This window comes from Macrotis lagotis, chromosome X (assembly GCF_037893015.1).
Source record: "Macrotis lagotis isolate mMagLag1 chromosome X, bilby.v1.9.chrom.fasta, whole genome shotgun sequence".
NCBI lineage: Eukaryota > Metazoa > Chordata > Mammalia > Peramelemorphia > Peramelidae > Macrotis > Macrotis lagotis.
In genome coordinates this window covers 64,977,828-64,991,699 of record NC_133666.1, presented here as the reverse complement: position 1 = coordinate 64,991,699, position 13,872 = coordinate 64,977,828, and the positions used below count along the sequence as shown (strand labels likewise).

The window sequence follows — 13,872 nt, the reverse complement described above, 5'->3', positions numbered from 1 at the left end:
TTTAACTCCAATCCAACCAGGACATGATATGGATTTCTTTCCAAGAAACTAGTTCTGTGCCTTCTTTCCCCAGGATATAACCACATCCTTCCCTCAGACTGAAGTGCAAGCAAGGTTAAAAATACTGGCTAGCCCACACCGATTTTATCCAGTAACAGCATTTACACAAGCACTCAATGAAATCAAAACCCTTTATGAGTGATTGAGAATGATTGTGTTGGTCGGGACCAAGTCGGTTCCCAGCAAAATTCTAGGCCGCTTTATTTGGAGAAATGTTCTTCTGTATTAGGGGAAAAGCTGTGCTGTTTCTGTCATTCTCAATAAGTGTTTCTTCAAATTAACCTGTCTGCTGTGAACCCAGACTACCAAGAAACCATGGGCTTAATTAATTGGATTGTAGAATATAGCCTCCAACACCTTGGTTCCGGCTTGAGCTAATATTTTCTAGACTTGAGTTCAGGGGTCATTGTACCAAGACTAAGGTTAAAGCTCATCTTGTTATTGTTTCAAGATCCCATTGGCTAACAGCCACACCAATGATGCAGCACTAAAAGAAGTTTTCTATACCCTTAGTTGAGTAGCTAGAAACTAAAGAGAAATAAGGCCCTCTAGATTGGTTACCTTTCCACTGTGCTAGAGTGTATGACTGGGGAGACAACAAAGGTCAAGTTTGCAAGGCCTTGTATCCCCTACCCAGCTTTAGAAAAAACATATATAAATCAGAGACAACAGCAGAAAGTTGAAAGTGCCCTTGGAAGCCAGTTGGTCTAACTTTCTACAAGTGAAACCTGAGGACTTCTAGGATTTGGAACTTGTGTTTGGGATAGTTATATCCCCTACAATCCCTAACCCAGTGTCTTCTGCTCTGTCAAGAGCACCCCCCTTCCCTTTCCCCATCTACCAAACAACAGGGCTATGACATTTCCAGGGAACAGTGATCATCTTTATCATATAGAGTTATTTGTTGTGGATCATAAAAAAAAAATGCTAGAACAATGGGTCACCTAGTGGGCAGCATAATTACTTTACTAGAAAGAGCCCTTCTTTAGCTCTATTGTCTATAATGCTCTACCTTTAGGCCAATTTGCTCTGTGTCCTGGCTCACATTCAAGTCAGGATTCAAAACATCTCCCTGATCATTAAAAATCACAACATCTTTCCATAATGGCAGTTGACTATCTTTTTTTGTTTTGGAAACTTTGCTTTCCTCCCTAAATAATAGCACAGCAGGCACTTCTGCTTCATGTCCTTTTTTCCATCTATGTTTTATTGGATAAAAGAGTACTTCTGAATTAGTAACATAACTTAAACCATTAGCAAGTATTTTTTCCAATCTTTGTTCCCATTTATGCTTGAATTTGTTTGTCTCCATGGAACAGTGCCTAAACAAAGGCTCTGAAAATTCCTAAGTTCATGAATCATCTTTTCTCCCATCCCAAAGATGAAGGAGTATAATGGCTGTGTTGCAGTCTTGATTTGTAAATATTTCCAGTGCAGTGCTTCCACCTTTATAATCATTTTCTAGGGGGTATTAAGCCATTGAATTCCATCTTCTTGCCCTGAACTTGGATTGAGGTTTCTTCTTTTTAAAGGTTGCTCTCTAGTGGTGGCTAGGTGGTGTAATGGATAAAGCACCGGCCTTGGAGTCAGGAGTACCTGGGTTCAAATCCGGTCTCAGACATTTAATAATTACCTAGCTGTGTGGCCTTGGGCAAGCCACTTAACCCCATTTGCCTTGCAAAAACATAAAAAAAAGGTTGCTCTCCTCCTCCTCCCACACATCTAGTCATCCTCAGGACCTAATCATCCTTTTGGGGGTCTGGCTTCTTGTGTTTGGACTTAACTTCCAATAAGCATCTTGTCTTCTTCCTCCCCCTCAGCTGCTTTGGTCCTGTAATAAAGGATGTTCTTAACAGAAACACTTGATGAACTTTTGGCTTTCTTGGACTTTCATCTTGCTCACACTAAGTTCCTATGAAATCATTCACTGTTCTCTTAGGGTTTTTTCCTCTGTTCCATATTTAAAACAAGAAGGTGGACTTCTCTGGCCTACCTCTTTGAGCTAGTCCAGTTTAAGGCCAGAATAGCTTATAGGAGCATTGGAATCTACTACTGTTTTACAAGTTTGCAAGGGACTCCTTTGGCTATATCCTACTGTATCTCCTACCTCTGAGCATTCAGACTGCAAGGCACTCGGATTGATATGCCAAAAAGCCTCTGTACTGCTCTTGTTGCTCATGGCAAAGCCAAGGAAGATGAATTCATCCATGAACAAATCTGGGTTCTTTTAAAATATTCATGGGCTAAGTGTCTGTGAAAATATCATGATATTATTCATGCATGGAGCCTGTGAATCTTTCTGAACTTCTGATACACAGCTCAGACCAGTTCTGGGACACATTTGAGTTATTAGCCCTTTCTGAAGGCAAATGATAACTCCAGCTCTTTATTAAAGATGAATCATTCTGCAAAATTGACCCCAATAAATTCAGGATAATTGGTGGGACATTCATCTAGATTAGAGGTTCTTAACCTGAGGTCCAAGGTTAAATTTGAGGGGGCCTGGGAACTTGGATTGGAAAAGCAGTTATAGCTTTTTCTTAACTTACTTTCTAGCTGAAATTCACTATTTCCTTTAAATTTAAAAAAAAGAACATTATTAAGCAAGGTTCCATAGGTTTCCTCACACAGCCAAAGAAAGTAGTAACACAAAAAGTTTTTAAAAGCTTCACCATACACTCATGCACAGAAGCAAAAAAATCTTAGCAACCTCTTGAACTCCAATTGCCAGATCATTTGATGGGTTTGCTGGCCTGTCACCTGCTCTTCCAAGATCAAAGTCAGTTTTGGTCAACTACCCTGAACATTAATGCCCAAGGTATAGCACATCTAAGGAACACATTAGAATATTCAAGGGACATATGGCCTCAGGTTGTACCTCTATGGGTCTTCTTGGTAGAAACTGGTTGCTCTAATTCAGAGGTGATGGAGATTCCTAGGGACCTTGGAACACTTAGAAGGCACCAGGAAAAGCTTGGCCACAACCCAAGATCCCAGGCAGATTCGTAGGATGTTGAGACTTCACAGACCAGAAGAATTATGGATAGGCCTTGAAATATGCTGTTACGACTCTTCGGTGGTTCAGTGGTATTCATCTTGGCATCATGGCATCCACATATCCGAGCACTAATGCAATAATGTTCTGTTGCTCAGGATGAATGTGGTTGGGGGGAGACTGTCACAAGGTTATGACAGCTCTGGAGCAAATCCCCTTTTGTTTCCTTTGACACTAACTATACCCAGAATTCACAATAGCACCTTGTAGAGTAAATTCCCTGCCCAATGAAGGTCAGCACCTCTTCTGCAATTTCTGATCTTTGAGAATTGCAGAGATGTTCAGTGACTTGTTTGTGGTGACAGGGGTGACAGATTTTGTTGACTCTAGGACCAGCTCTCTTTCCCCATCCCAGCACTGTCTCTATCTTATAGGCACCAACAATCATATTGATGGTTACTAATTGGAGACTAGAATCATTAACGAGTCTAGGGAATTTACTTTCCTCTTTGGAGAGTTTAATTTATCTCGTGATTGTGTAGCAAAGGAGTTTAGCCTTTGTCTTGGATCTTCACTTGCTGACTGCTCATTATGACCCCAGTACCCTTAAGTACCTGAAGTCTGCAGAGCTCTTCTGCAACAGTGGTTCCATCTTTTTCCAGACTGCAATTGATTTTTCTCACTGCGGCAGACAGAGGCACAATGTGCCCACTGAGCCATGGCTTGAACACAGTATGTGCACAACAGCCCTACCACAGGAGATGGGAAGACGGCCACTCTCACGACAGATAGGAGACTCATGAGCACTTTTCTTCTGACTTCAGTGTCAGAGGCAAATTGCATCATAAGAGTAAATTGGGACCTGCCATGTGGTCCCAGAGAAAGGAGAGGAATTTCAGACTATCTAGAAGGGTCTTCTCTGGGCAGACTGAGGAAAATGATCCACTGGGCAATGCTTCTTTTTTAGTGCTGACCCCACTGGATGAGCTGTCCCTCCAGACTCTCAGTAGGACTCTCAGGTGCCCCACTCAACCCACTCCCTACCTACCCCACCATAGAACCTACTGGCTCTTAGCTATTACAAAATAGATAAATGAATTCCTACTATAATGTAAATGACTCATATGGAGTTAATATGCTGTTTTTCCCAGGAGTGTTAACATTTTAACAAGGGATAATCCTTTAATCCAATGGAATAAATCCCTTAAAGAGACAGTTTGGTACAATGAAAAAAAATGTTCTGGACGTGGAGTCAGTAAACCTGGCTTCACAGTCTAGCTCCATGATCCAGTATCTGTTTGATCTTGGGAAATTAGTTTAGCTACTCTAGGATTTCGTCTCCTGATCTATAAAATGAGTGCGATGGTACTAGATGATTTCTGAAATTGGGAAAATCTCGATTTGAAGTCTGCCTCTGCCAATAGCTACATAAGCCTCAGTTTCCTAATCTATGAAGTGAGGCTAATAGTATAGTATCTGCTTCATAGGGTTATTGTGATGATCAAATGAGATCATGTATATAATACACATTGCAAACATGAAAGCATTTTGTAGGTGGTACATTATTAGCATCCCTAAAGTTATTTTGCATATATTGTGCTTTGGTTTACCTTTTCCCAAGGTTGGCCTGGATTTTATCACTTATGAAATATTTCTACCATAAATAATTGGATCTCCAACTAGAGAGGAACCTTGGAGGCCATCAGAAATCCACTATCTACAGTACCCCTGACAAATGATCAGTTAGCTTTTACTGAAAGGCTTCTCTAGAAGAAAAGTCCAGCTGACTCTAGATTATTCAAAGCCCTGAATGCCAAGCAAAGGAGCTAGACCTTGACTTAGTAGACAGAAAGGAACTTGCAAAGCCCTTTCAGGAGTGATGTGGCTAGATTAAGTGTCTTTGAAGAATTATTGTGTCAGTGGAGAGAATTTCAGAGGAGAAAGAGGATGAATGCCATTAGGAGAGTACCATCTGAGCTGTGAAGGAGTACCAGTGCTAAGATGGCAAATAGAGAAGATAGGATAGATATGAGAAATGTTATAGGATTTCGTAATTGTCTAGGTATGAAAGAGAAGACAGAGTCCAGCCTGGACGGCTGGGGGGGAATAGCAGTAAAAAATGGCACAACTGCAGTGAATAGAGCTTACTTACTGTGTTTACCTGGACCAACCCTTTCTCCTCCTTGGTTCTCTGTTTAGCTATCTATAAAATAAGAGGGCTAGATTTAATGACCTTTAGTCAAGGTCTTCTCAAATTCTTGATGGGTGATTCTATGATAATGAGTTCTCAGAACATGATGAGATCACTTGGGGCATCAATCAGTCACCAAGGATTTGTTGGCTGCCCACTATGAAGCAAGGGCTACATACTAGGTAGCTAACAAAACAAAAGCAGTGAGGTAGAGCGGGCTTAGCCGCCGAAGCCATAGTGGGTGCGGCTCTGACGCTTGAGCACGTACACCACGTCCATAGCCGTCACAGTCTTCCTCTTGGTATGCTCAGTGTAGGTCACGGCGTCGCAGATCATGTTCTACAGGAACACCTTCAGCACGCTGCAGGTCTCCTCGTAGATGAGCCTCCTCGTAGATGAGCCCCGAGGTGCGCTTGACGGTGCCGCGCCGGGCCAGGCGGCAGATGGCGGGCTTGGTGATGCCCTGGATGTTGTCCCACAACACCTTCCTGTGCTGCTTGGCGCCCCCTTTGCCCAGACCCTTGCCTCCCTTACCACGACCAGACATGGTGAGATACTGTCCTAAGCTGCCCCAAAAGAAGTGATCTTTTTTTTTTTTGGTTTTTGAAAGGCAAATGGGGTTAAGTGGCTTGCCCAAGGCCACACAGCTAGATAATTATTAAGTGTCTGAGATCAGATTTGAACCCAGGTCCTCCTGACTCCAGGGCCGGTGCTTTATCCACTGCGCCACCTTAGCTGCACAATGTTTTGTATACACAAAATGAGCAGAGGCAGAGGGAAGGCATTCCAAAGAGGGTGGCCACGACAAAAGTACAAGGTACAGCAATAGTGGAGAAAAATGGGCTGGAAGGGAGGAGAACCAACGTCCTGTTAGAGATCAGATGTAGGGCCAGGATAAAATGAGAGAGACAGAATAGAATAAATGAGAGTGGGAAGGAATAGAGTGGAGGTACATCTAGGAATAGCAACTGAGGGGAAAATACTGAAACAACTTCTCTGCTGGATGTATTTATAAAGAAAGCAACTCACCCCAGAGACAGAGCCATTGGAATGTGAACACAGACTAAAGTGCATTTTTTCTCTCTCTGTATTCTTGAGGTATGTATGGTATGAAAACAATGTAGAGACTATCAGACAGCCTTCTGTGAAGGGGGGAGGGGAGAACTGTAAAGTTAAAAACCTTATAAAAATGATAGGTAGATTCTACTATTGTATATAATTGGAAAACAAATAAAATAACAAATTTCTCCCCCCCCCCAAAAAAAAGGCAAAGGAAGAATGCCAGATGACCAGAGAAAGGTCAGCAGAAACTGGGATTCTATTTTGTTTGGTTTGCAAAAGACCAGAGAACCTTGGTGGTTTAGGCTACCATATTATTATATTTTCCTCTTAAAATACAATGCCTTTGAACTGGCCCCACAGTAAGGTTACTTTCTTGTATAAACAGACCATCGCACTGGGGAGTTATGAGTTATGCTTGCTCTGCTCATTTCCTTCCTTTCTCCCCTTCAGGAAGGCTTTCACTTTTCAAAAACTAGCTCCCCTCCCTTTATGGAGAAGAACTATCTTTTCAAAGCCTAGTAGGGCAAATGGGGACATCAAGTAAAGTGAAAAGGCAAAGGATAAAAAATTGCCCAAACTTTATTCTGGACTCTGTTGTTCTTAACAGGTTTCCCTTGTTCTTTCTAGAGGTATCAGAATTCAAAATTCATCTCTACGTTTGTACTCTTCTCCTTTGTCCAATTATTATAAATTAGATCCCCAAGTCCCAGGTTCAGGCTGAAAGGAACTTTTTTCGCACCCTAGGTTAGAAAACAATCTCTCTCTTTTACCTTTTATTCACTTATGAATCTTAACTTCAATACATCCCCCAGCTCAACATTTCTGCTGATCACGAACCTGGAAGCTTGTCTTACCCCCTCATCAGAAAAGGAAACCCAAGATTTCCCTCAGACATGGAAGGTGGCACCACCACATCAGTCTTGGCCCTTTGAACATTTCTCACTGCACCCACTACTACAATGCAAGCAAAATACAGGATGAAGCTCAACCTTTAGCTAACTTCTCCTGTCCAATGCAATGCCCCAGCTTTCATATCTTTCTGTTTACTCTGCTCTGAATTTTTCCATCTTCTATCCACAAATCCTTCAAGTATGCAAGAATGTATTAAGGGATTCTTTCCTGCCAGACCCTCTACTAAGATATGGCCATCCACAGAAAGGCAAAAAGAGTCCTTTCTGTCAAGGACTTCAAGTCTCCTCAGTGAGCCAGCATGCAAACAGTTATGTGCATACAAGATGAATTCTCGCAAAGGTAGAAGGCAGTGGGCAGAAAGGCTCAGAAGTCAAGGTGACTGACCAGCTCACAGTCAAAAGCATGCTACCAGTTTCATAAAGAATAAATCCCCTGTATGTGGAACTTTAAGGTTTGAACCCTTAAGAAAAATTACCCAGCATCCAAATGGGCTTCCCATCAAGTATGCAACTAAAGGAATGGAAGGTTTGGATTTGGGTCTTGTAGTTTGACTCTGTGAAAGCAGGAGCAGGAAGTTCTGGGTGGGCCTAAAATAGTTTAGTGCCGAGAACATTTGCTGGGAAGTAAAGAACAGACATCAACTGGGGAGAACCTCAAATTTTCTCCATCCAGGAAACACTCTTTGAAATAACCACATTCTTAAACCAGCTCACTGAAGCTACTTGAAAGCAATCAGGTGCTTTGGGGGAAGGAAAAGGAGAGATTGGTTTCAGGAAAATGAGTGGGTGATTCCTTGTACTGTCTCTAATATTTTTCACTTGATGCTTAATAAAAAAGAGGCAGAGGAAAGAAACTCTGCCCATTTCCACTCTGCTTCAGAAAATATGAATTCATTGCAATTCATTGCAGTATTATCTGTGTAGCAAAGGTGTCCCTCCCCCCACACACACACACTCACACATGTGTCATGGGGAAGTCATTGTGTGACTTGAAAGGGAAGCAGAATAGACATCTTTCATTTTTTTCTACCCTGACCTTTCTCCAAAGAATACTTAAATTTCTACCAAGAGGTTGGTGCCAGAAGCTCTACCACACTGCTCTCCGCAGATAGAAGGGCTACCCTGCTAGAATTACATAAATCTGCTCCCCTGAATATTGCCAATCTAGGGGTATGGATTTCAGGTTCCAGATAAATTTCTAATTACTGTTCTTTAATTGGGGAAACAGAATCCCAATCTCTATATCCCTGATAGGGGAGGAAATGAGATGTTAAATGACTCTCCCCAGTTTTCCTTTCACAAAGCCTGAAGAAGGTCTCAGTGAGAACTGATGGGGCAGCTAGTTTGTCTGTTGACTAGTTTGGGCCACAACCCTAAAGAGTGTCAAAAATCTCAGTCTGTCAAGCCCTGGAGACATTTCTGGAGTTGGAGACATTTAGACTCTGAGTAGCTTCGTGGGCTGAGAGTGGGGTGTCTATCCTCCCCACCCCCCATCATCCCTGGGTGTCCCACAGCTGAGCCATCTGTTCAATAGGACAGTCTCACAGTTTAAGGCAGGGAGTAGGGATTCATATTCTCTACACAAATATAAATACAGAGAGTAAGCATGTCATGGGAGGAAGAAGAGACAAAGAGAAAGGAAGGATGGAAGGGAGGGAGGGAGAAACAGAGAGAGACAGAGAATGAACATGAGCATACCCACACCGTGGTAGTTAAAGAATGTAGATGCCAAGAAAATCAGATTAAGGGAACCCAGGTGGGTGACACCTTGCAAAGCTGCTGTGTCCAGGGCGAAGTAAGATGAGGTAAGGTATAATAAATAGGATGAAGAGTCCAGGAGAGGGAAAGATATGGGCTTTGGATGTGGGTGGAGATAAAAGTCCTTTCTTAATGAAAAGAATTACAGATAGAGACTAGGAGTATGCTGGGAAAATCTGAGCAGTCACCTTTCTAAAAAGAAGGCCTTTTTCAAGTTTAACTTGCTTTATTATCATTTTCTCCATCATGTTCTCAAGTCCAGACAATCCAAGGTCTGTTCTGTAGAGTTTCCCACACAGGACAAAATGCTTTCCCTGCTCAGTGTGACCTATCATCCACCTGAGAGAAGTCTTCTCTTCTTTTATTTCCATTGATCCTAGGAATTATAAGTGCCTATTCCCAAATGTTTGCCCCAGACTGTATTTTAACATATTATGACTTTTCCTTATTCCAAGATGCCTATAAATGTCATTTCATGTTATCTTGAGGAGAGGGATGTAGTCCAAGGGGATTATCCTGATTTGGACATTTCTCTTTCTTAGCTAGAAATGCAATCTGCTCTGTTTCAGGGAAAGAGGAGGCAGAAATTTGCTAATGTGCACGATTATCATTAGCCTTTGGAGGAAGAGAGTGGGAAAGATGGCAGGGGAGAAGTGGAGTGGGACAGGATTGGGCAGACACTATTTTTGGGTGTCCTTTCAAATGTGGTTGGATGGATGTTTTCACTTCAAAACAGCATTATTCATGTCAAGCAAAGGAAAATACATCCCACCACCACACCCACATCCCCCATCCCTCCTACCCATCCACATCCACCCTCTGGCAGCCATCACACTCTTAGGAGAATAACAATCATTTACTAAGTTTTTCTTCTGCTTACCTATGTTACCTTGATGGATATGGCCAAAAAGACCAAAAGAAACAGGTCTGTCTTTTCCCAGGCTAAGATTTTTGGATTTTCTCTGATTCCAAACTTATTCAAAGTAATACAGTTTTAATAAACACGGAGCTAATAAAAATAGTCCTATTTTAAGCTTACAAATTGTTAGGACTATTTTCTGTAATGATTAATGATGAATCATTTTCTAAAGCTTAGGTCGTTCATCAAAGGAACGGCATGCCCTTACCTCAGGTGTTCTGGGAATCTCCAGCTCTACAGTACAAAGTTTTTATTCTGTCTTTTGCTGGAGAATTCCCCAGTTCCCCCAAAAATGTGAACAGGTCCACAGGAAAGCAGAAAATATCTCCACCCAGCTCTCTGTGACTCCCTGCCTAGAGCCATCTGAAGAGATGCAACCATCCCCAAATGTATACTACTACACACGGAGTCCCATTTCAAAAAAAACACTAGAAATGTTATCTGTAAAGGCCTGTATGGTGCTTCTCCCCATCTCCTTCTTTCAACTGTTTTGTGCTTGCTGCGTTATCTTCAAGGATTAAGAAAAATGAGATAGCTGACAATGTGGGTCTGCCCCAGAGCTCAGATGTTGAAAAAAATGAGACCATTTACATAGAGTCCATCTCTTAAAAGGTGTGATGTAGGAAAATTCTATTGCTGATGAAGGAAAGAAGATAGGCCAAAGACCAAGGCAAGGGAGTTGTTGAACAATAACCTGGTGGATTCTGTTCTTCTGAACTCAAAACAACTATTATGAAAAGATGAAAGAATAATGATCATATCAGAATGGTCTTGATAGCACACACACACACACCCTGTAATTTACCTCAGTTTCCCTCTCTGTCAAATGAGCTGGAGAAGGAAATGGCAAATTACTCCAGTATCTTTGCCAAGATAATCCCCCCTGGAGTCAGGGAGAGTCAGACAGTTCTACTCATCAATAAAACAACAACCTGTGATTTCATTGGTATAGAGGCTTTCCAATGAGTTCGTTCTTTTCCTTTTTCTTATTTTATCTTAGACAAAGAAAATGTCTTTTCTACAGTTTTAGTTCCCCTCTCACCTCTCCCACCTGAGCTTATTTGCTAGTCAAGGCCTCCAGGGTTGAACTTAGAGCTACTTAGGCCTGAAGTCAAGGCCTGACTGTGGGACCTTAAGAACCTAATAACCTCTCTCAGTCTCAGTTTCTTCATTTGTAAAATGACCTCTAAAATCTGTTCCATCTTGAAATGTAAGGTACTAAGATATAGGATGTGCTCTCATTGGCTCAAACTTCACCCAGAGTTATTCCTTGAAAACATCAAAAATTTCCTTGAAAACATGTTTTGTTTTTTTCTCTAAAAGGGCCTTCAGTTTCCATGAAAACACTAAGAATAACAGTATATCAAATAGAGGAAAAGTTTTATTGAATTTGAGAGAATGCAAAGGATTCATATCCAAGAGGGGATGTGGGTGGGTTGCAGGGGGGCGCTCTGTGGCTATAGTTCTGTGTGTGTGTGTGTGTGTGTGTGTGTGTGTGTGTGTGTATAACATCTACTCTCCTGCGACCCACTTTCCCTCAGGACCTGAAGAGTCCACATATATCTCATTGGCATTGCTTGGATGGAACCAGATTGTTTCTCACAATGTGACTCCCTATTCCCCCTTAATAAACATACAATTAGCATAACCTGCAGAACTCTCTCCAGGTTCTAGGGAAATTGTACTCTCAGTGAGTAAGCGGGGACAAAATGGATAAATCACTGAGCCTAGGGTCAGAAAGACTTGAGATCAAATTCAACCCCAGACACTTACAAGCTGGGCAGCTCTAGCAAGCCAGTTAGTCACTGCCTGCCACAGTTACCTCATCTGTAAAATTAGATGTTTGTAAAAAGCACTTTATAAATCTTAAATATCATGTAAACACTAGCTTTTATCATTGATACTTTTGCTGCTGCTGCTGTTCCTGCTATCACTTTTACTACCACCACATTCATTTCTATGTCTACACTAGACACAACACTGCCTCTTCTGGTGGCCTCCCTTTAATTTGTCATTAATTGAGATTTCCATATCTTTATATTTTCCTGGAAGCCTTTCAGTCTGCAGTTCCTTGTAGTGTTTGCACTACAGCGAGTTGGGGGGAAGGTTTTATGTGGTTTCAAGCCCCAGTCTTGTCTTGTGTCCCAAAAAAGCTACACACTAAAACATGATTGAATCTGTATCAAAACAAAGACCTCAGCAGTGAAGCAAGAAGACACAGGACAAAAAAATATACCCTGGTCAGGAGATGAAAGGAAAGAGAGTTATCTGAATTCTCTCACCACATGCCAAGGTGTGTCCAATACACAGCCAAATATTTTCACCCAGTAATTATTTTATAAGCTATTTTGTTTTCCAAAAGCTCCTCTGCCCTATTTGTTGCACCACTGTTTGGATGAGGGTTTGGTTTTTTTGTTTATTTACTTGTTTGCATGATGATCTCTCGTGTATAGACTACCTGCTGTTTTCTGTATTTGCTTATGTCATCTTTGTGGTATAGCATATGATCAATATTTGTATCAATTCTGTAGATCAAGGAAAAATACAAGTATACCTATTGCTTTTCCTATTAAATTCTCTCTCTCTCTCTCTCTCTCTCTCTCTCTCTCTATCTATCTATCTATCTATCTATATATATATATATATATTAGAACTAGTTTATTCAATAGCAAATTTTTTTCTCCAATTTTTCTTTTTTATCTTTGTGTTATATTTATGATATACTGATAATAGGGTGTTAAAATCCTTATTTGGGTTTTTTTTTCCCAAAGCTATGTGGGTTTTCTTTATAAGGTTTGCTGCAGAATTAACAGGCACGTGTGCATTTAAGATTGATATACTCTAGAGAACATTTTAAAATAATATAATATCATTTATATCCTTTATTGTGCTCGGCTATGAATTCAACTTTGTTCAATAGCATCCATGTCATTACCACTTTCCATTGTAAATTTTTGAACAGCCTCTCATTTTGAATATATTTAGATATGTCTAGGCTAAGGCACATTATATTGCTGACTACTCTGACTCTTTTGCATTTATTTGGGGAGGTTTATCCATTTTCATTTAGTATTACAATGGTTAGGTCTCTTATTTGGTCATTCTTACAACAAAAGGAAATATAAAACTTTTTATTCTTAATGTGAATCCAAAATTAACAAAACCTTAATAAACTTGCTTTACTTAATAATAATAAATCTCTCCGTTTCTTAACCTTAGACTTCATCAATGAGAGGAGTTTTACTTTAGGGTTATAAGGGATTATGTGGATTATACTAAACCTTGCTTTCCCACTTTAAAAAATTATTTCTTTGAACTCTTTAGTGATTAAGGCTGTCATTCTATTAGCCAGTGCTTTTATCTTGATTTAAAAAATAATTCTTATGTTTTTTTTTTTTTATTGAGAGGCTTGTTTGTTGTTAAACTACTTCCCTGAAATGGCTTTGTTCCTTTAAACTTTTCAAAGTCTGTTTGCTACTCAAATATCCATCTTTCATCTCCAAAAAGCATTCTCAGTTTTGTTGGGTGAATAATCCTAGACTCCTGGCTTGTCTTTCTCAATTTTGCAAATGTTATATTCCAAATTCTGCATCCTCCCTTATCTTCCTTGAAAAGTTTGCTTCTAATTCTAATTCTTTGGTCTGTGATTTTTGTGCTTCTGGCAGCTTGTATTTTTTTTCCTATCCTTGTAGCCCTGGAATATAATTTGGATATGGTAATTCTTGGGTTCTTATATCAACAATACTGACATTTATTTAGAACTTTACTTACATCCTCGTTTGCTCCTTACGACATCCCTGTGAAATGAGTGCTAGAGATGTGTGTTCCCATTTTACCGACCAGGAAAATGAAGTTAAATGACACGCAGCAGTTAAGCATCAGAGGTATTCCTTACTCTAGATCTAGCACTCTATTCACTCAATCATATTGTTTTCTTTGTCAGGGTCTTGTGCATTCTTTCCCCTCCTTCACGGCT

General features: G+C 40.6%; 1 long non-coding RNA gene and 1 pseudogene across 1 annotated transcript in view; both read right to left on the bottom strand.

The window, feature by feature from the left end:
• LOC141502927 (uncharacterized) overlaps positions 1–13,872 on the bottom strand; it is a 59,851-nt gene that overhangs the window by 14,718 nt on the left and 31,261 nt on the right. The window lies entirely within an intron of this gene.
• LOC141502102 (uncharacterized) lies at positions 5,466–5,793 on the bottom strand (annotated as a pseudogene).